The 22,731-nt window shown below is 39.1% G+C and overlaps 1 pseudogene; it reads right to left on the bottom strand.

Annotated features, from left to right (window-relative positions):
• Window positions 1-5,519: 5,519 nt before the first annotated feature.
• LOC103211911 lies at window positions 5,520-6,945 on the bottom strand (annotated as a pseudogene).
• Between the last annotated feature and the right edge of the window lie 15,786 nt (window positions 6,946-22,731).

Raw genomic sequence — 22,731 nt, forward strand, 5'->3', positions numbered from 1 at the left:
GATGACAAGGGGTAAGGTTGTGGTTGCTGCTTGGTCACAGCCAGCTACCCAGAGAGACTGAGTAGTTGAACCTGTGGGCTTGGGACCATAGTCGCAGGGGTCATCAAGCTCAATTGGCATAACATACTACACAAAACACTGTTCCACCTCCTACCTTGGCAAGTAGTGACTGGGATCTTAAAAGCTAGCAAGCTGCTATCTAGATTCAACTATGGGTCTCTCCTCATCCAGAACAAAGAAGAATGAAGAAAAACAAAATTCATGGAAACAATTAGTCCTAGCGACTGGTACACCATCTGATCTGGAGCCTATATGACTATGAGACCAGAAGAACTAGATGGTGCCTGGCTACCACTGTCTTCTACTTGAAAGGGGTTCTATGTAGTAGATCCTTGATAGAGAGGTAGAACAATGTGGAACAAAACTCAAAATCATTGGAGGAAAAAAAGGGGGGACCAGGTTTGCTGGTCCGATAGAGCCAGATGGAACCACTGAGACTATGGCCCCTAGCTGGCCTTTGGGTCTGAAATTGAACCCACACCTGTGGTTTCCAGCCAAAAAAAGACAGGCATATGAGTTGAATATTTACCTCAAGTGGATACACTCCTTGGGGAGAACAATCATGGGAGAAAGTAGGGCTGCTTATGCACAGGGAGACAGCTCAGGGGACAGGAGCCCATAGAGGGATGGACACTGGGAAGAGGTAACTGTGGGGAGGAGGTGGGAGGGGAGCTGTTGCATTGTGGTAAACTGTGGTCACTGTCATGAGACAAAGTGTATATGAACTGCTGTATGGAAAGTGAATTTGCTCTGTAAATCTTCACCCAAATCACAGTAAAATAAATTTGGTCAGACAAAAAAAAAACAGAGACAATTTATTTGACAAACTTTGTCTTACAAACATTTGTTGAAGAGAATACTCTGAATGGAAGTCATAAGAAAATGACTTGAAAAGATTTGGGCTGAAATGTTTATATATTCTGAAGAGCTCTGGTGGAATGGTTGTTAAAGCATTGGGCTACTAACCAAAAAGTCAGCAAACAAAATCCAATCCAGCAAGGACTCCGCAGTAGAAAAATGAGGCAGTCTGCTTTCCTAAAGATTTACAGCCTTGGAAACTCTATGGGGCAGTCCTATAGGGTCACTATGAGTCAACATCGATTTGATAGCAGTGGGTTGGGTTTGGTTTAGGGGTTGACATATTCCAATATGAAAATAATTAGAATTAAGACTGTTCTTCATGTAGCAGAACTTTGTCTAAGGTGACTCTGCAAATGTAGAAAGTGTATTTTTTCAATAAAAAAACTTATAGGATACAAAAAAGGTGTCAATAATTTCAAACATAATCATAGATGCAACTTTGACAGAGACTGAAGTCAATTTTACAAAAAAAATCATAATGATTAGATAAACGTTGTCTTTCTTAAAAAAAAAAACAGTTTCATGATATTAGAGACAGAATCAGTTAAGAAACTAATCAGAATATGTCATTGATTATTGAGAATAATTAGATAAATAAAGTTTTTTAAAATTTTTGTTTTAATGCACATGAATATGTTAGTTTCCACCAACTTCTTAATAAATACATCAATAAATTATATAGTTTTAATTATATTTCATATCCCTTTTCACTTTCAGAAGTTTTCAGTTATATCATCACCCTATTCATAGAAAACTATTTTTATTAGTTTCTTGTTCATACTGACAGTATTTCTTCAAACAAATTTAAGAAAAACAAAAGTATTCATTATGATTCTCCTGGTTGGTTGGTTTCTTTCTTTCTTTGCATGTCATCTGGGATCCTTTGTCAGTGTACTGATATTTTGGGTGACTTCTTAGATGACACCTTGTCTCCTATAGTTTTGGGTACCTCTGCACTTTCTGGGGGGTCTGTGGCATAGCTAATCCATTTACCATTTCTAGGCACATGGCTGTGGAATTCTGGGTCTTGAGGTGCCAGCTCTGATTTGGCAGGGCTCCAAACACCTGGACAGATCCAACTTTAGAGAAGTGAAGTACCAAGTAGGTCACTAGTTTCTTTCTTTCTTTTCTCTTCTCCCTATTCTTTTTCTTTTCTTTAAAGTTTATTCATTTTGTTGTTGTTGAGAATATACACAGCAAACATACACCAATTCAACAGTTCTTACATGTACAACTTAAGTTTTTCCTCCCTCATTAACATAAACTCAGTGCCTCCTGAAGTTTCTAGCTAATCTTTCAAGTTGCCATTCTCAATTTGACTCCATATGCATAGTTCTTAAAAGAGCATAATGCTCAAGGCAAACCCGTTTTACTAATTAAGCTAAACCATTTCTCAGTTTCAAGACTTTAGGGGATATCCCACACACACCAGTTTTGTTTCTTATACAAAATGTAACTATATATACTATTCTGCACCTTGTTTCATTTTTTCATTTAACATTATATCCTGGAGATATTTCTATACCAGCATAAAGATATTTTCTTATTCCTTTTTTTAAGGCTTAAAATGTATTTTAATAAGTTGATGCTGTTTATTTCTGCTCCATTTCTAAGGAAACTCCAAATTTAATGTATCAGGGACAAATCAAACATAGTATACTAGTTAAATATGCACAACATTAACTACCTAAGACAGACAAAGCTAAGAGCTACTGTCAGACCTTTAACCTACAGCAACCCTATTCCCCAAACTGTACTAGGCCTATCAAGAAAAGCTGCACATAACATCATAGACACAAATTCTGGGTTGTCCTTATACAAGAAAAAGATAAAAGCAACTTAACATAAGATTTTAAAAGAAAAACAAAAACAAAAACAAAAAAACCACTGCCATTGAATTCCAACTCGTAGCAACCCTACAGGACAGAATAGAACTACCCCCTTGGGTTTCTAAGGCTGTAAATCTTTATGGAAGCAGGCTGCTTCATCTTTCTCCCATAGAGTGGCTGGTTTGCTGTTACCAGCACAACAAATGGTCACTTTACAGAGACAGTAAGAGAATGAGAAGAGATAGAGAGGAGGCTTAGCTAAGGTGTCTCCGTATAAACCCCGGAGCGGAGGGGCAAAGCCACACCGTTATGCCATATGCCTCAAGTGGGAACGGAAGGAACACATCAAGCCTTTTGCTGGAATGTGTCAACTTTATTATAATTATACTCAAACTTATATACAGGTTTAACATGGGAAAAGTACATGATTCATATGTCATACAATCAATCACAAGTTAATCAATATTAGGAAAAGTACATGTTGGCATATTAAAATTTAAACTAATATTCCTGTTCCCATAATTCAAGTCACCACAACTCAGGTCACCTTAACTTCTTAAATTCTATACTCATTCTTCTACGTAACTATGTTCCCTAGAAACCTATGTTCCCTAGCAACTAGTTTAGATTGGCTTCCGCATATTCTGGGTTCAATCAAAGGTTCACAGAACAATACAAGGGAGAAAATGGCTGATGGTGTACTAAGAAATTGGCTACAAAATTTAATCTCATAAATTTATGTCAAATCTTGCTAAATCATGCTGATTAAATATAATCACTGTTTCTTCCGGGTATGAGAACCATGGAGATCTGAATGTTTAGCTCAACCTAAGGACAAACTCATTTGTCAACTTGAAGGGAGCCACATTCTTCCCCAACAAGACTCAACATGCAGATGCTATGTGCATCAATGTACTATGGACTCAACATGCAGACACTGTGCATCAATGTAGATTTATATACAGATGCTGTGTATCAATGCTTTTGGAGTCTTATATTGTACAGATGCAATGCATCAATGCCTTGGAGTCTATGTTCCTCTAAGTCTTTTCAGACTGAGAAACATTCTGGCTCTCAACATGGTTAGTTCAAACCACCATACTTTTGGTTAGCAGACAAATGCTATAACCACTACAGCATATACTAAAATGAAAATCTCTATGAGAAAATGACTTCTTTAGGAAATGAAGGAGTAATATACGAGATACAACAGAACTATATGTGACCTTTGTAGCCATTTGCTTGAATTCTGACTTGGGAGTTGTTGTGGTTACCTAGTACCACTCTAACAGAAAATATACCACAAATGGGATGGCTTTAACAAACAGGAGTTTACTCTCTTACAGTTTTGGAGGCTAGAAGTCCAAGTTCGAAGTGCCAGGCTCTAGGTGCTGGGTGAAAGACCCTTGACCTTGGGCTTCAGCTCTGCCTGTTGCTCCTGGCCAAGTGAAGCTAGAGGCGTCTCTCCATTTAGGCAGCTACTGGCTGCTAAGGCTGACAAATCCAAGGTCAACAAGTGAAAAGGCACAGTCCTGATATTATCAAACCACAGGGCAGGCCATTGAAACAAGTCCATGAAAAGCCTCAAGATCAGCAGAGCATGGCAGGCTGCTGAATGAAGATTTGGCTACATGCAGGGTTCAAGCATGACAAAAAGCTGGGGACCTTCCTCAAAGTTGCTTCTTATATACTGGAAGCAGCTCACATCCCTAAAGCAGCTATTCATCTGCTCCAGTAGATTCCACCATGGAGTTAATTACCAATCTCACCATGGGGAATAACTACATCCAGCTACCCAGCCACTCAGAACCAGGCCCAGTCAAGTTTACACACAACCCTAACTAACTACCACAGGGGTGAATGGAACAATGGTGCTAAGCTCACTGGGGGATGTTTGGTTTCTGTGGTATATGTGGCAGTGTCTCTGGGGTTGGGGTCGTAAGTATGAGAAAATAAAATAGGATGGACAAAGAACAGAATGATCCAGACTAATGGGGTTCTAACTGGATCATTTTTGGCACGATTCCCTCAAGCCCTCAACATCCACTATATTTGAGACTTCAGTAATGCACCATATAGAATTGATTTGTTAAATATACCACACAGAACTGGTTTGTTAAATACCACGATTCCCTTGACCTCTAACTTCAGCATACTCCCTAAAGGAGTACAGGCAAGAAAGACCCAACTATTGGGAGGAATCTCTAACACTCTTCCAGGGTACAGTTCTGGCTAGTCCAAAAAGGGTCTGTGTTAGGCTGGGTTCTCTAGAGAAGCAAAATCAGTAAACTTAGAGAGAGAGTGAAATTTATCTTAGGAAAATGGCTCACACACCTATAGAAGCTGGTGAGTCCCAAGTTCTTGGATCAAACGTCAAGCTGGAGGCTTTTCCTGACTCACGCAGGTGCAGGGGCTGACGAGCTCAAGGTTGGCAGGCAGTATACCAGCTGTTGACTCCAACGAATGACAAATGCAAATCACCAGGCTGAATGGTGGATTGTTCACTCACAGACAGGTGTGGGCAGCACAACAGGATCCGGATCCACAGAAGAGTATCTCTTTTTCCCAGGATGTCCATGAATATATTGGAAGCAGGCCACATCCCTAGGGAAATTCCCTTACAATGGATTGCCTATTCCAAACATATACATCCAATCCCATCATGGGAATAACCCACAGGACAACTGCTTAAGCCACAGAGAATTGTGGTCCAGCCAAGTTGACACACAACTCCAACTATCACAGGGTCTTTACAGGTTTTGGGGAAAACTAGACAGCAAATTTAGTATCGGCAATGTTTGGAGCAAATTCAGCTCCAGGAGCTGCATGACTGAATACAGGAGTGGTTTCACGAATTGCTCCAATTCCTTCCAATTGAGAAGCTTAACCAAAATGTTCAGTCATTGGTGGGGTCAGTCTTAATGTTCCATCTGCCATCATAATGGCAGATCCTGGAGGAGCTGGGATACCAGCTGGCACAGGAGCAGGGGGTACGGCACTTATGTTGTTTATGCACATAGCACCTCTCATAGCTATCTGACCCATCCTTATCTCCTGCTCTTTCACATCAGGTAGCTTGCTTCCCTAAGAATTCCTTGAATCCTTCCTGCTGTTGCTGCATCATTTTTTTCTGTGGTCATCATATCTCTTCCTCATGGCACCTATGCTGCTCTTCCTGCCTGAGCTTTTGTTTTTGCACCTCTTACTTGTGCCAGTCTTCTTCCATTCACCAAGGTTCTTCTTGGCACCTCATCAAATCCTGCCTTATTAGTATGACCTGGTGCTCATGACAAGCAGCTTCCATCTCCATCTCCCGCTTCTCTCAAGCTTCCTTTATGGTGTGGTCCACTTGTCTTGCTGCTGCTTCTCCATTTCAGTGAATGCCTTTCAGCATATAGAATACTCATACTCAATGGAGCCAGGCTGTGTAAATCTGGGTGGCTGCTCCTACTTCTTGTGAAATTCCTGGGTTTTTGTTTTGTTAAAATAACCAGCTTCTCTGGAATTCCCTCTTTATCATCTAACTGGAGCATGGACTCCAGACTCACAGGCCAAGAAAATGTGGTTAGCAGGAAAGACTCTTTACTACCTTTGTCCAGAGCCTTCTGACTAGCTTGCTTCCCTGAGAATTCAACAATGTCTTTTCCCAAGGGTCTTCCTCGATCATGCCCAAGATTACTGCCCTCTCTACTTGGCCAAATACGGAAACAAGGCCTCATCCAGCAGTTCATTGTACTGAGGAAGGTTTCAGCCTTTAAGGGTTGCACTATGACAGGCAAAGCACACACACAGCTGCTTTCCATGGAGTCCATGTCGTCCAGTCCCACTTTGCCAATCTTTGATAGACTTCCTGTTTCAAAGCAGATAAAGCCAAAGCCCTATCCTTATGAATGAAGACCTCTACTATCTTCCCATATTTTTCAGATAGTTTTCTCTTTTCCTCCTCAGTGGTGCCAGGGGAAGATTGCCCACAAAGAGATGGCTACATTGGATGAAGGTCTTCTACTTTCCTAAAATTGTTCAGCTCAATAGACAAGCCTTCATTTTGGCAGCCGCCCTATTGCTTTTTGCAGGTACTGGCAAGGTAGTGGCTGCTGCTGCTATTGCTGCTCCTAGTGGTGCTGCTGCTAGTGATGTGGATGGTCCATGGAGTATGGTTTTGCTTCTCCAATTTACCAGTTTTACTGCTGTGCATTTTTGTGCTCCTCTATCACCTGTAAGGAGCTCTGGTGGTGTAGTGCCTAAAGCATTTGACTGCTAACCAAAAGGCTGGCGGTTCAAACCCATCAGCCACTCTGGAAGGAAGACTAGGCAATTTACTTCCATGAAGATTTACTGCCTCAGAAACCCAAAGGGGGTCACCTGAATAGGAATCGACTCAATGGCAGTGAGTTTGGTTTGTTTGGCTATTGCCTTTCCTCTGCTCTGGATGATATTCCAGTGAGTATATTACTGTATAGTACTAGACTACTGGACCATAAATAGACACTTGGGTATTTCCAGGTTCATTATTACAAACAAAACCCCAATAAATAATCCTGTTCATATATTGCTTCATATGGATGAAGGTAAGATAGGCTGCAGGATAGATTTTCCAGAAATAGGGACATGGGAGCCAAAAGGTAAATGGATCTATAAGTTTTATTAATTATTATTATTATTATTGTGATTTGGGAGAAATTTACACAACAAATTAATTTTCCATTCAACAGGTCATACACATTTTGTTTCATGATATTAACTGCAATCCCCATAATGTAACAGCTCTCTTCCTAGTTCCTCTTTGTGGTCACCTTTTCCCTGTATCCTTCTTTCCTATGCATTCTTGCCTTCTGAGCTATCTCCCTGTGCAAATGCTGCCCTTCTGATCTCCCATGGTTGATTATTCTAAGGAGTGTACCTACCTGGTGTAGATGTTCACCTTATAGGCCTGTCCATTGTCAGGCTGGAAGCCATGGGAGTGAATTCCATTCCAGGACTGAAGGATGACTTGGGGCTATATTCTCAGGCATTTCACCAGTCTCTATCAGCCCATATTTTGAGGTTTGTTCAACATTTTTCCCCCACTCTATCGAGTATTTCCTATTTTGATCCCTCTCCAAGTGGATGGCAGTGGTAGCCAGGCACCATCTTCTGGTCTCAGCATCATGCAGGCTGAGATTTGCATGATCCACTAGTCCCTTGGACTAATTATTTCCACATATCTTTGATTTTCTTCATTCTTTGCTCCAAATGAGAAGAGACAAATTGTTGCATCTTAGATGGCTGCTTGCAAGCTTTGAAGATCCCAGTCACTATTGACCAAAGTAGGATATGGAACAATATTTCTATGTAGTGTTATGCCAATTGAACATGATGTCCCCTGCAACCATGGTCCAGAGTCCACAGGCACAGTGACTCAGTCCCTCAAGGTGTTTGGCTGTGGCTAAGAAGGTATCATAACTTTGCCCCATTAGCTCTATTAAATGCATGGACATTCTTACAGCACATACAAATATATATGCAGAAATATCATCTGCCAAACTTATGGCATGAGTCATGGGTATATTCCCTTTTACTTAGACATACCTGATCATTTAGCCAGTCTACCTATGTATCCACCCATAGATTAATGTTTGTTATTATTGATAATGCAATATTGTATATGCAAAATTGTTTACCTTTGTTGTCTGTACCTCTTGTACACTTTCCCATGTCTTCCTTTCCCTTAGTGTTATTGTGCTGATCATTTGCTTTTGGTATATTGCCTTTCCTTTCACCCAAATCAATACTTGTCTCTCACCTATCTAGCAGATTTTCCTCCCCTCCCCTTGTGCCTCTGGTAACCAACAAAGAATGCTTCCTCCCATATGTAAACATTTCCTTAACTTTTTACAGTAGTGGAGTCATATAATATTTGTCCTTCTGTGATTGACTTATTTCATTCAGCATAATGTCCTCCAAGTTTATCCACATTATGAGACGTTTTACAGATTCTACATTATTCGTTAGCTTTGCATAGGATTCCATTGTGTGTATGTACCATAGTTTGGTTATCCATACATTGGATAAGTGTTGATGGGCACTTGAGTTGTTTCCATCTCTTTGCTATTGTGAAAAGTGCTGCGATGAACATGGGTGTGCATATATCTATTTGTGTCCCAGCTCTCACGTCTTTAGGATATATACCTAGTAATTGGATTGCTGGATCAAATGGTATTTCTATTTCCCACTTTTTAAGGAATTGCCCTACTGTTTTCCACAGTGGTTGTATCATTTTATAGTCCCAGTCTCTCCATAGCATCACCAACATTTGTTATTTTCTGTCTTGTTGAACTTTACTATTAGTGCTGGAGTGAGATGGTATCTCATTGTTTTGATTGGCATTTCTCTAATGGCTAATGATCACACACATTTCTTCATGTGTTTGTTGGCTGCCTGAATATTTTCTTTGGTGAAGTGTCTGTTCATGTCTTCTGCCCATTTTTGATTGGATTGTTTGTCTTTCTGATGTTGAGGTGTTGGAGTTTTCTATAAATTTTATTGATAATGAAGCCAGCTAGTTTAGAGAATTTCTTATTTTCAAGGCCAGTTAAGGAAACCAGCTACTTTTAAAAATGTTTTATTTTTAAGGCCAGTTAAGCTAGACAAAGCCTCTTTTCTTCCCTAGGGATGAGATCTAGAGCCACCTTAGGCAATAAACAAGCCACAAGATTGGTCTAATCAGCCATCTGTCAAGGAACACCTCTCTCACGCTTCATGCTGACCCTTCTGCTTACAGATACTTTTCAGCCATAGATTCTGAACTGGTCCAGCCAGATCCAGGAGCATGAGTAGAAAGAACAACTCTGCCCCCTAGCTGAACCCAGAACATTAAAAGTCATGTCAAAAATCACTGGAATTATGTCATTAGTGCTACACAGACCCTTTTCAAAAGCAAGCAGTCCACTGACCACTTCTTTCCTAAGCCATAATCATGCCTCCTATGAATCAGAAATGACACCTCCCCAAGGGCTTTGAACATGTATAACTTCCCCACTTTTGAACCAGCATAAAAGCTCTCTGAGCCCTTAATTCAGGGACACAGGCCTTTGTGAAATCATTCTCACTGTGTCCTTTCTCATGAAGAGAAATAAAATCCAGCCTGCTCTTTTCACTTCCCTCTCTCATTCTTGTTTGAGTTAAAGTGATGAATTCGTTGTGTTTGGTGACAATATGTCCCTTGCTAGACATGTCATTGCTGAATATTTTTTCCCAAACTTTAGGTTCTCTTTTTTACTCTCTTGGGGAAGTATGTTGATATACATAAAATTTAGTTTTTAGAAGGTCCCAGTCATATAGTTTATCTTCTGCTCTTTGTGCATTTTTACTTATGTTTGGTAGTCTCTCAAATGCCATATATTAGAGCTCCTAAGTCTGTCCCTGTTTTTTCTTTAATGAACTTTATAACTTTAGGTTTTACATTCAAACCTTTGATCCATCTTGAGTTTGTTTTTGTGCATGGTGTGAGGTATGGATCTTGTTTCATTTTTCTGCAAATGGATATCCAGTTTTGCAACATCATTTGTTAAAGAGGCTATCTCTTTCCCATTCAGTGGATTTTGGCCCTTTGTCAAAGATCAGCTGAACATAGGTAGGTGGATCTATTTCTGGGTTCTTGATTCTGTTCCCTTGGTCTATATGTTGTACCAAATACCAGCCTGTTTAGACTACTGTGCCTGTATAATTGGTTTTGAGATCAGGAAGAATAAGACCTCTACTTTGTTCTTTTTCAATAGTGCTTAAGCAAAGCACTTAGATAAGCAATCTAAGGGCTGCATCTGTAATTTTTCATATATTGCCAGATTCCACATGGAGAGTTTTTTGTTCTACATTCAGTAAGGGAAATCATCAGACTGAGTAAGAAGCCACTTTTTAGTTCCTTACACTTCAAAACACAAATGTTAAGTAAATATGCATTCTTGCTGTAAAACATTCAGACTAGAGAACAGAGTAGAATGCAAACATCCTTTTTATTTTTCCCATCCCTTCTTCTCTTCTTGGAAGAGAAGCAACCTGATGTAAAGCCTTTAAGTCCTCTTTCTACGGATTCACAGAAGTACATTCATACTTATCATTTAGACTTTCTTTTTAATATAAATTGAATTATGTTGCTGTTGTTGGGTGACATCAAGTCAATTCCAACTCACAGGGATCTTATATATAACAGAATGAAACGTGGCCCAGTACTACACCATCCTCAGAATATGTTTGAACACCATGTTGCAGCCACTGTGTCAATCTATCTCATTAAGGGTTTTCCCTCTTTTTCATTGACCCTCTACTTTACCAAGCATAATGTCCTTCTCCAGCAATTGATCTATCTCGACATGATGTCAAAGTAAGGGAGACAAAGTCTCACTCCAAGACTTATTTGTTTGTTCTCTGGTAGTCCATGATATGTTCAATATTCTTTGCCAACACCAAGGATGTTGATTGTTGACCCAAGTAAATAAAATCTTTTCTCCATTTATTATGATGTTGTTTATTAGTCCAGTTGTGAGGATTTTTTTTTTCTTTATGTTGAGGTGTAATCCATACTGAAGGCTGTGGTATTTGATCTTCATCAAAGTCCTCTTTCCTTTCAGCAAGGAAAGTTGTGTCATCTGCATATCAAAGGTTAATGAGTCTTCCTCCAATCCTGATGCCATGTTCTTCTTCATATAATCTAGTGTCTCAGATTAGGCTCAGCATTCAGAACAAATGAGCAAGGTGAAAGGTTACAACTCTGCCACACAGCTTTTCCAATTTTAAACCACACATCTTCTTTTCCTGTTTGAACAACCGTCTCTTGAACTATATACAGGCTTCACATGAGCACAATTAAGTGTTCTGGAATTCTCATTCTTTCTACTGTTATCCATAATTTGTTATGATCCACAGTTGAATGCCTTTGCACAGTCAATAAAACATAGGTAAACATCCTTCTGGTATTCTTTGCTTTCAGGCAAGATTCATCTGACATCAGCAATGATATCCATCATTCCATGTCCTCTTCTGAATCCAGCTTGAACTTCTACCAGTTCCTTGTTGATGCATGGATGCAGTTATTTTTTGAAAAGGGTTTGTTCAACTCCCTGAAAAGAATCTGCATTTGAATCACCTGGGGATCTTGGTGATCCCAGACTACATAATCAAATAACTCCCAAATTTCATCATTACATAACTGCCAAATTTCATCATTACAAAAATTCCAAACCACTGAGAATCATGGCCCAGCTAGGTTGACACATAACCTTACCTATCATAGCCAGTGTTACTCTTGTCTCACAATGCATTTGTTTCTCCCAGACACACATCATTAACGGGCAAAATAGGAGAATAGTAGATTTGTTATTATTGTAGTAAATATAAGATGTCAGGTAACAAGTTATCGATAAGTGAGGAGTAGGTGTAACACTTTACCTTGTCTTCTCAAGCCACTCTTTGAAATCTTCTGTTCAACTCTTTTACATCTTTGGTTCTTCTGTTTGCTTTAGCTACTCTGTACTCAAGATCGTTTCAGAGTCTATTCTGACATCCATTCTGGTTTTTACTTTCTTTCATGTCTTTTTAATGACCTTTTATTTTCTTCACGTATGTTGTCCTTGCTGTCAATCCACAACACTTCTGGTCTTCATTCATCGGCGTTTAGTGTGTCAAATCTATTCTTGAAATGGTTTCTAAATTTAGATGGGATGTATTCAAGGTTGTATTCTAGCTCTCCAGTACTTTCTATTGGATTTTCTTCCACTTCAGCTTGCACTCACACTTGAGCAATTTATGGTCTGTTATGCTCTCAGCCCTTAGCTTTGCCTTAACTAATAATATTGAGCTTCTCCAGTGCCTTTTTCCAAAGATGTAGTTGATCTGATTCCTGTATAATCCATCTGGTGGGGTCCATTTGTATAGTCATTGTTTGCGTTGTTGAAAAAAATGTATTTGCAAAGAATAAGTCATTGGTTTTGCAGAATTTTATCATGTGATCTCTGGCATTGTTACTGTCACTGAGGCTATATTTTTTAACTACTGATTCTCTTTTGTTTCCAATTTTTGCATTCCAATCACCAGTAATTATCAATGCACCTTGATTGCATGTTTGATCAATTTCAAACTGCAGCAGTTCATAAATTTTTCCAATTTCTCCAATCTTTGTCATTCCAAATTGGTGCATAAATTTGCATGATGCATTTAATCAATTTACATTCAGTGTAATTATTGACAAGTATGAATTTATTGCTGTCCTTTTGTCATATGTTGTTTTATGGTGTTGCTGATTTCTTTGTTTCATAAATTTTCTGTGCTGAGCTCATTTTGTTGATGAGATTTGTTACCATTTCCTTCATTGCTATTGTTTTAGTTAATATTTGTGCCTCTCCTTTTTTGTATTTTGATGTGAAGATTTGGTCATTTTCCTTGAGGTAACCTTCTGATTTATAATTTTCTTCCCAAATTTAGAACAGTCTATTCTGTCTCACAATTGTCTTGACTTCATCTCCATTTAGAATTTCTGTACCTACACTATTTATTCCCTCTATTTCTGTCTTCAGTTGTTACCAACTGATGTCTCTGCTTCCCTCTTTAGAGTCTTGTAAGTTTATTTTACTTTGCATACTTCTATAACTGGGTTGGTTTCTGGGTTATGTCATTATTGCATTAATTATCAGCTGTTGTCTGCTGTTATTGGTTCTCTGTCTGAAGGACTACCTTTAGCCTCTCTTGTAAGATTGGTCTGGTTTTATCAAGTTAATTTGTGTTTATTTGGAATTGTCCTAATTTCACCATCATATATATATATTTGTTGTTGTTGTTGTTGTTGTTGTTGTTATGTGCCGTTGAGTCAGACACAACTTATAGAGACCCCTCCTTGGGTTTCTAGGTCAGTATCACTACGGAAGTAGATTGCCCCATCTTCCTTCTGAGGAGTGGCTGGTGGGTTTGAACTGCCAGCCTTCTGGTCAACAGCCAAGTGCTTTAGCCACTATGCTACCAGAGCTCCCATATATATATATTTATTGTGATTTCAGTGAAAGTTTACAGAGCAAATTCACCTTCCATACAGCAGCTCACATACACTCTGTCTCATGACATTGACTACAATTTCCCACAATGCAACAGCTCCCCTCCCACTTCCTCCCCATAGTTACATCTTCACTGTGTCCTTCCCACCCATGCACTCCTGCCTGCAAAGCTGTCTCCCTATGCATGCACAGCCCTTCTATTCTCCCATCATTGAGCTCTCCAAGGAGTATATCTACCTATTGTAAATGTTCAGCCCATGTGCCTATCTTTTGTTTGGCTGGAAGGCCACAGGAGTGGGTTCAATTCCAAACCCTGAAGGGCAGCTAGGGGCCATAGACTCAGGGGTTCCATCAGACTCTAACAGACCAAGAAACCTGGTCCTTTTTTTTTTTTTTCCCTTAAATGATTTTGAGTTTTGTTCCACATTGTTCTTCCACTCTATCCAGGATCTTCTACAGAGATTCTCCTCAAAGTGGTTGACAGTGGCAGCTGGGAACCATACAACTCTTCTGGTCTCATAGTCATATAGGATGAGGATCACATGGTGTACCAGTTGCTTGGACTAATTGTTTCCATGTGTCTTTGGTTTTCTTCATTCTTCTTTGCTTTGAATGAGGAAAGACCCATTGCTGCATCTAGATGGCTGCTTGTAAGCTTTTAAGATCCCAGTCACTACTCACCCCAGTAGGATGTGGAACAATGCTTTTGTGTAGTGTGTTATGCCAATTAAGCTTCATGTCTTTGGTCTCGAGCCCACAAGTCCAACTACTCGCTCTCTCTGGGTAGCTGGCTGTGGCCAAGAAGTGAGTACAAACTCGTCCCTTGTCAGCTCTACTATTGTTGTTGTTATGTGCCGTCGAGTCGGACCCAACACATAGCAAATCCTCCTTGGGTTTCTGAGGCAGTATAACTACAGAAAAAGATTGCCCCATCTTCCTTCCGAGGAGTGGCTGGTGGGTTTGAACTGCCAGCCTTCTGGTTAGCAGTCAAGTGCTTTAGGCACTATGCTACCAGAGCTCCCTCTCTGCTATAGACTTGGGAATTCTTACAGATATACCAATATACTTGTAGAAACATTGTCTGCCAACCCTATACATGGTCTTTGGCATGGTCCTCCCTCCATGGACATATCTAACAGTTCAGCCTGTCCACCCATGTGTCCATCCGTATATCAAGGTTTGCCTTCACTGACAACACAGTACTGTGTGTGCAAAAGGGTTCACCTTTGCAATCTGTACCTCCCACGCACCTCTCTATGTCTTCCTCTTCCTCAGTGCGACCGTGTTGATTACTCACATTTGGTATATTGCCCTTGTCTTCACCCAAATCAATACTTGTCTCTACCTAACACTGTTCCCTCCCTTTACCTCCCCTCCCACCCTGGTAACCAACAAAGAAAATTTCCTTCCATAGGTAAACCTTTCCTTGAATTTTTACAATAATGCTAATACAATATTTGTCCTTCTTTGCTTGACTTATTTCACTCAACATAATGTCCTCCAAATTCATCCATGTTATTAGTGTTTTGCAGTTTCTACATTATTCTTTAGGGTTGCATAGTATTCCATTTTGTGTATGTCCCATAGTTTGGTTATCCACTCTTCTGTTGATGAGCATCTAGGTTGTTTCCATCTTCTGGCTATTGTAAATAGTGCTGCAATGAACATAGGTGTGCATATATCTGTTCTTGTCCTGGCTCTCACTTCTTTAAGATATATACCTAGTGATGGAATGGCTGGGACTAATGGTATTTGAAATTCCAACTTTTTAAGGAATCACCATACTGGTTCCCACAGTGGTTATATCATTTGACAGTTCCACCAGCAGTGTATGAGAGTCTCAATCTTTCTGCATCCTCACCACCATTTGTTGTTTTCTGTCTTGTTGAACTTTGTTACTAGTGCTAGGGCAAGATGGTATCTCATTGTTTTGTTTTGCATCTTTCTAATGGCTAATGATCATGAGCATTTTTTCTTAAGTTTCTTGGCCACCTGAATATCCTCTTTAGTGAAGTGTCTATTCATGTCTTACGCCCATTTTAAAATGGGATTATTTGTCTTTTTGTTGTTGAGGTGTTGGAGTTTTCTATAAATTCTAGAGATAAGTCCCTTGTCAGATATGTCATTGCCATTTTTTTTCCCCAATCTGTAGGTTCTCTTTTGACTCTTTTAAAGAAGTCTTTAGAAGCACACAAAAATTTGATTTTTAGAAGGTCCTGTTCATCTAGTTTCTCTTCTGCTGTTTGTGCATTTTGAATTATGCTTGATAGTCTATTTATGCCATATATTAGGGCCCCTAAATTTGCCCCTAGTTTTTCCTTGGGGAATTTTATAGTTTTAGGTTTCACATTTAAGTAATTGACCAATTTGGAGTTAGTTTTGATGTGTGGTGTAAGGTCCAGATCATGTTTGATTTTTCTGCAAATGTATATCCAGTTTTGCCAGCACAATTTGTTAAACAGACAATCTCTTCCCCATTTAATGGATTTCAGCACTTTGTCAAAGGTCAGCTGACCATAGGTCAATGCATCTATTTCTATGTTCTCAATTCTATTCCATTGGTCTATGTGTCTGTCATTGTGCCAATACCAGGCAGGTTTGACTACTGTGGCTGCAAAGTAGGTTTTGAGATCTGGGAGTGTGAGACCTCCTTTGTTCTTCTTCTTTCAATAATGCTTTGCTTTTTCTGAGGTCTCTTTCCTTTCCATGTAAAGTTACGATTGTTTTTCCCATATCCTTAAAGAATGTTGATGGGATCTGGATTGGGATTACATTGAATGTATAGATTGCTTTGGGTCTTCCTATCCATGAGCATGGTATGTTCTTCTATTTATGTAGGTCTCTTATGGTTTCTTGAAGTAGTGTTTTGTAGTTTTCTTTGTACAGGTCTTTTGTGTCCCTGGTAAGATTTATTCCCAAGTATTTTATGTTTTAGGTTGTTGTTGTTGTTGTTAAGTGCCGTCAAGTCTTTTCTGACTCATAGCAACCCCATGCACAGCAGAACGAAACACTGCCCGATCCGCACCAGCCCCACAATCCCTGCTATACTTGAGCCCATCATTGCAGCCACCGTATCAATCCATCTCGTTGAAGGCCTCCCCCTCTTTCGTCGACCCTCCACCCTACCAAGCATGACATCCTTCTCCAGGGAATGGTCCCTTCTTACAACATGACTATAATGTTGATGTCCATAATGTCAAGTCGGTGGGTTGTATTGTTTAGCTCCTCTGCATCTTTGTTGAGTTTCTTTCCAGTTGTTCTATCTTTCATTGAAAATAGTGTATTAAAGTCTCCTACTGTGAGCTTTGTTGGTGACTGCCTAAGGCACATGACTGCTAACCAGAAGGCCGGTGGTTCAAACCCACCAGCCACTCCTTGGAAGGAAGATCTACTTCTGTAATGATACTGCCTTGGAAACCCAAGGAGGGGTCTCTATGAGTCAGATGCAACTTGATGTCAGTGAGTTTGGTTTTGGTACTAGTTGACCGTGGAGCCATCTATTTGCCTTTTCAACTCTTTTAAAGTCTGATTTATGTATTTTTGGGCTCTTTCATTGGGTCCATTGATATTTATTATGATTATATCTTCTTGTTCAATTGATCCTTTAATCATTATATAATGTCCTTACTTGTCTCTTATGGTGGTCTTTGTCTTAAAGTCAATTTGATCAGAAATTAATATTGCCACTCTTGCTCTTTTTTGGTTGCCATTTGCTTGATATATCTTTTTCCTGTTTTTCATTTTTAGTCTATTTTTGTCTTTGTCTCTAAGGTGTGTCTCTTGTAGACAGCATATTGATGGGTTACGTATTCTTATCCAGTCTGCAACTCTCCTTCTCTTGAGTGATGCATTTTATCCATTGACATTTAGCATAATTATTGACAAGTATAAATTGATTGCTGTCATTTTGTTATGTGTTTTTTCCATGGTGTTCCTGGTTTCTTTGTTCTGTATAATTTTCTGTGCTGAACTCATTTTGTTTATGAATCATGTTATCATTTCTTTTGTTGCTATTGTTTTAGTATTTGCTAAATGTTTGTGCTTGTTCTCTTTTATATTGTGCTGTGAATATAAATTGATATTTTTATTGATATTACATTTATTTATTCAGTTAAATTATATTTGTTTGATATTTTGCTGTGAATATAAATTTCTCTTTGAAATTACCCTGTGATTTTTAATTTTCTCCCCAAGTTTAAAACAGTCCATTCTATCTTGCAACTCTCTTGACTTCCTCACTGTTTAGTTCTGTTACTACACTGTTTTTTCCCTCTTTTGGGTTTGTGGTTGTCCTCATTTGCCAACTGATATCTTTGGTTCCCTGTTTACAATCTTGTAAGCTTATTTTACTTTGGATACATCCATGGTTGTGGTGGTTTCTGGGTTGTATCATCTTGTGTATTAATGGTTGGTTGTTATTTGCTATTATTGGCTATCTGTTCAAAGGACTCCCTTTAGTATCTCTTGTAAGGTTGATCTGGTTTTAACAAATTCCATTAATTTCTGCTTATCTGGAAATTTCCTAATTTCACCATCATATTTGAGGGTCTTTATTTCATGGTTTTATACATGCCATCCCATTGCTTTCTTGCCGGCATGTTTCTGCAGAGAAATCAGAGCTTAGTCTTTTTGGTTGCCCTTTGTAGTTAACTTTTCGGTTTTCCCATGCTGTTTTCAGGACTCTGTCTTTGGTTTTGGTGAGTTTGATTATGATATGCCTTGGTGATTTTGTTTTGGGGTCTGTCCAATTTGGGGTTCACTGAACTTCTTTAATAAATATCTTCTCTTCTTGTATCATATTGGGGAAGTCTCTTCCAACAAATCTTTGAAAATTTTCTATGTGCTTTTATTTGTCTTTTCCTGTTCTGGGAACCTGATCATAACTTATTCTTGCTGATGGTGTCCATCATGAATGTTAGCCTTTCTTCATTTTTTTTTTTTAATCTTTTTTTCTCACTGATCCCTTAACAAAGTTGTATTGAGATATTTGTCTTCAATCTCATTATGTCTATCTTCCATTGATTCAATACCAGAAATCTTAGTAATAATCATCTGGATTTGTGTTTGTTGTTTTTGTATGGTTTCTAATTTTTTGTTTATTTTGTCAGTTTGTTCTTGTATTGCTTTCTTAAATTGTTCTAGAGTTTTGTCTATGTTTCCCTTAATTTTGTCAGTGTTTTTCTTGATCTATCTCTCAATACACTGAAGGTATCCAAATACAATTCTTTTGAATTCCTTATCAGGCAGTTCCAATGCCATTTCTTCCTCAGGAAGGTTTTCTGAGTCTGTATCCTAGTCCCTTGTTTGTATTACTTTATCTTGCTTCTTTGTGTAAACTTGCAAGATATTGTGATGTTGTTTTTTTATTTCTATTATATTTGCTAGCTTGACACTTACCACCTATTTCCGGTGGTACTCACCACCTGTCTCCTGGTGGGTGTGACAGAGGATGAGACTGTGTGTACAGATTTCCTTTAGCTCTTCATGAAGAGCAGTTGAGGGTGAGTTGGGCTGGTATTGACCACTGTCTATTGTTGATTAGGTAGTGCAGAAGCAAGTGGTAGCTCTCACCCAATGAGTAGGGTTACAGGTGGTGCAAGTGTGGTTGGGTCATGTGGGCACAACTGTCTCCCACCCAGTTAGAAAAAAAGAGAAAAAAACTACCAAAAAAATAAAAACAAGAGGAAAAAAGAAACAAACTGCATAAACAAACAGAAATAAACAAACAAAAAAATTCACCATCTCTTTCTAGTCATCAGTCTCCTATGAGGTTACCCATGCTGTCTTCTGCAAGTGGAGCCTATTCTTAGGTTGCTGCCCAGTCAGAATGCCACTTGCAATTATTCAAAATGGCTACACCCTCAGGACAGCCAATAGTCCACAGCTCTGCTTGTCTCCTTTTTCATTATTTTCCTTTCTAGTCATCAGGCACCAGTGCGATTTCCCAAGAAGTCCTTGGCAAGTGCAGCTGATTCTTAGATTTTTGTCCAGATCAGAACACCACTTGTAAATATTCAAATTGGCCATGCTGTCAGGACAGCTGACAGTCCACAGCTCCATTTGTCTGCTTATTCAGTGCTTTCATTCAGGTTCTTCTACTAATTAGTATTTAATTCACTACTTTATCCTTCCCTTCAAAGATTAGGGTTCCAGGATTATCTTCTGTATCTGTTTTAATTAACTTCTCGTTTCTTTTTTGTAGAGGGTCTGTTAGCTTGTCTGCTTTTTTGGTTACCTAGTACCCTCTGACAGGAGTATACCACAAATGGAATGGCTTGAACAAACAGGAGTTTATTCTCTTACAATTTTGGAGGCTTTAAGTCCAGGTTCAAAGTGCCAGGCTCTAGGGGATGGGTGAAAGCCCCTCAACTTTGGGTCTCAACTCTGCCTCCTGATCCTGGCCCACTGAAGCTGGAAGCTTTTCTTCACACAGACAACTGCTGTTTGCTGATGCTGACAAACCCAAGGTCAATAATTAAAAGGGCACAGTCCCAATGTTACCAAACAACATGCCAGGCCATAGATTCAAGTCCATTGAAAGTCCCAAAATCGGCAGAGCATGGCAGGCTGCTGAACACGACTCAGCTACATGCAGGGTTCAAGTGTGCTATAAGCTAGAGACCTCCCAAAGCTGCTTCTCACATACGGGAAGTAGAACACATCCCTAAAGCAGCTACTCAGCTGCTTGTGATAGAGTCCATCAGAGAGCTGATTGCCATTCTCATCATGGGGAATAATTACCACCAGCTGCCCAGACACTCAACCAGGCCCAGCCAAGTTGATAACAACCTTAACTACTGTATCTACTTATTCCCCCATCTTCTAAGAAGTCATCAAAATTGGTGCATAAATTTGAATAATAGTCATATTAACTGGTCTTCCTTGTGGATGTACGGATATTAACCTATCACTGACCGTGTTATACTTCAAGATAGATTTTTAAGTGTTCTTTCTGACCATAAATACAATAATATTCCTCTCTGTGGTAGTTAAGGTTTTACTTAACCAGGCTGGGCCTGGTTTTGAGTGGCTGAACAACTGGTGGTAGTTATTCCCCATGATGAGACTGGCAATGGACTTCATGGTGGAATCTGCTGTGAGCAGCTGAGTAGCTTCTTTAGGGATATGGTCTGCTTCCTGTATATAAGAAGAAGCTTTGGGAATGGTTCACAGCTTTTTGGCATGCTTGGACCCTGCAGGTAGCCAAGTCTTCATTCAACAGCCTGCCATGCTCTGCTGATCCTGGGACTTTTAATGGATTTGGCTCAATGGCCTGCTATGTGGTTTGGTAATATCAGGGACTGTGCCTTTTTACTTGTTGACCTTGGGCTTGTCAGCCTCAGCACCCAGCAGATGCCTGAGTGAAGAGATACATTTAGTGAGCTGGGAGCAACAAGCAGAGCTGAAGCCCAAGGTCAAGGGGCTTTCACCCAGCCCCTACAGCCCAGCACTTTGAACTTATACTTCTAGACTCCAAACTGTAAGAGAATAAACTCCTATTTGTTAAAACCATCCCATTTGTGGTATATTTTCTGTTAGAGTGGCACTAGGTAACCAAAACACTCTCCAATTTGTCATTCCCTGCATAATAGAAAATAAGAGTGTTGGATTCAAAATGGCAATACCAGTCCATTTCAGCCAACTAACACCTGGGATATCAATTTTCAAGCATTCAATTTCATTTTTCACAATATCCAATTTTCCTTGATTCATGCTTTTGGAAAAAAAAATTTGTTGTGATTTGAGTGAAAGTTTAAAGAACAAAATTGGTTTTCCACTCAACAATTCATACAAATTTTGTTTCATTACATTGATTGCAATTCCCACAATGTAACTCTTCCCACATCACTCTCCCCACTTCCTCCCTGTGTTTCCCATTTACATTTGGCCTTTCCTATCCCTTTTTTGCCTTCTAAGATTTATTCCTGGGCAAAAGATACTCCTTTCTTTTTTCTTTTTTTTTTTTTCCAATTTTTATTGTGATTGGAGTGAAAGTTTACAGAGCTAATTCCTATTCCATACAGCAATATTCCATACAGCAGTTCACATACACTTTGTCTCATGACATTGACTGCAATTTCCCACAATGCAACAGATCCACAAGATGTTCTTTTAATCTCTTATGGCTGACTATTTGCCTATTGCTTGGCCCTTTATTCGTACTTCATACATTTCATGTTGATTATTAATGGATGTTTTCAGCTGTTGCTTCTCATTCTGAATTGTGTCACATCAGGGAATGAAGGTCCCAATAGCTCTACTCTACTGGCATAATTAAGGTTGACCCTACTTTTTAAAATTAATTAATTTAACTTTTATTGTGGCAAAAATACACACAACAAGACATTTGCCAGCATAACAACTTCCACATGTATAGCTAAGGGACATTGATTACATTTTTCTTGTCACCATTATTGCTATCCTTTTCTAAAATATTCCACCACCTATTAGCATAAACTCAATGCCCCCAAACAAAAGTTTCTCCTTTCCCCCTCCCTCCTGTCTCTGATAACCACTAATAATCTTTGTGTGTGTGTTTGTGTGTGTGTGTGTGTGTGTATACACACATTATATTTTAACCTACCTAGAAATTTTCCCTCTCCTCCCCTCCCATCCCTGGTAACCAACAAAGAAAGTTTCCTTTGATGTGTAAACCTTTCCTTGACTTTTTACAATAGTGGACTAATAACAGTATTTGCCCTTCTGTGATTGACTTATTTCATTCAACATAATGTCCTCCAAGTTCATCCACATTATGTGGTGTCTTGCAGATTCTACATTACTCTTTAGGGTTGCAATGTTAAAGAATAATGTAGAATCTGCAAAACACCGCATAAGGTGGATGAACTTGGAGAACATTATTCTGAGTGAAATAAGTCAATCACAAAAGGACAAATATTGTATTAGTCCATTATTGTAAAAGTTAAGGAAAGGTTTATCTATAGAAGAAAATTTTCTTTGTT

Source organism: Orycteropus afer, unplaced genomic scaffold (genome assembly GCF_000298275.1).
Source record: "Orycteropus afer afer isolate SDZICR_OR568_19922 unplaced genomic scaffold, OryAfe1.0 scaffold00820, whole genome shotgun sequence".
In the NCBI taxonomy this organism is placed as follows: domain Eukaryota; kingdom Metazoa; phylum Chordata; class Mammalia; order Tubulidentata; family Orycteropodidae; genus Orycteropus; species Orycteropus afer.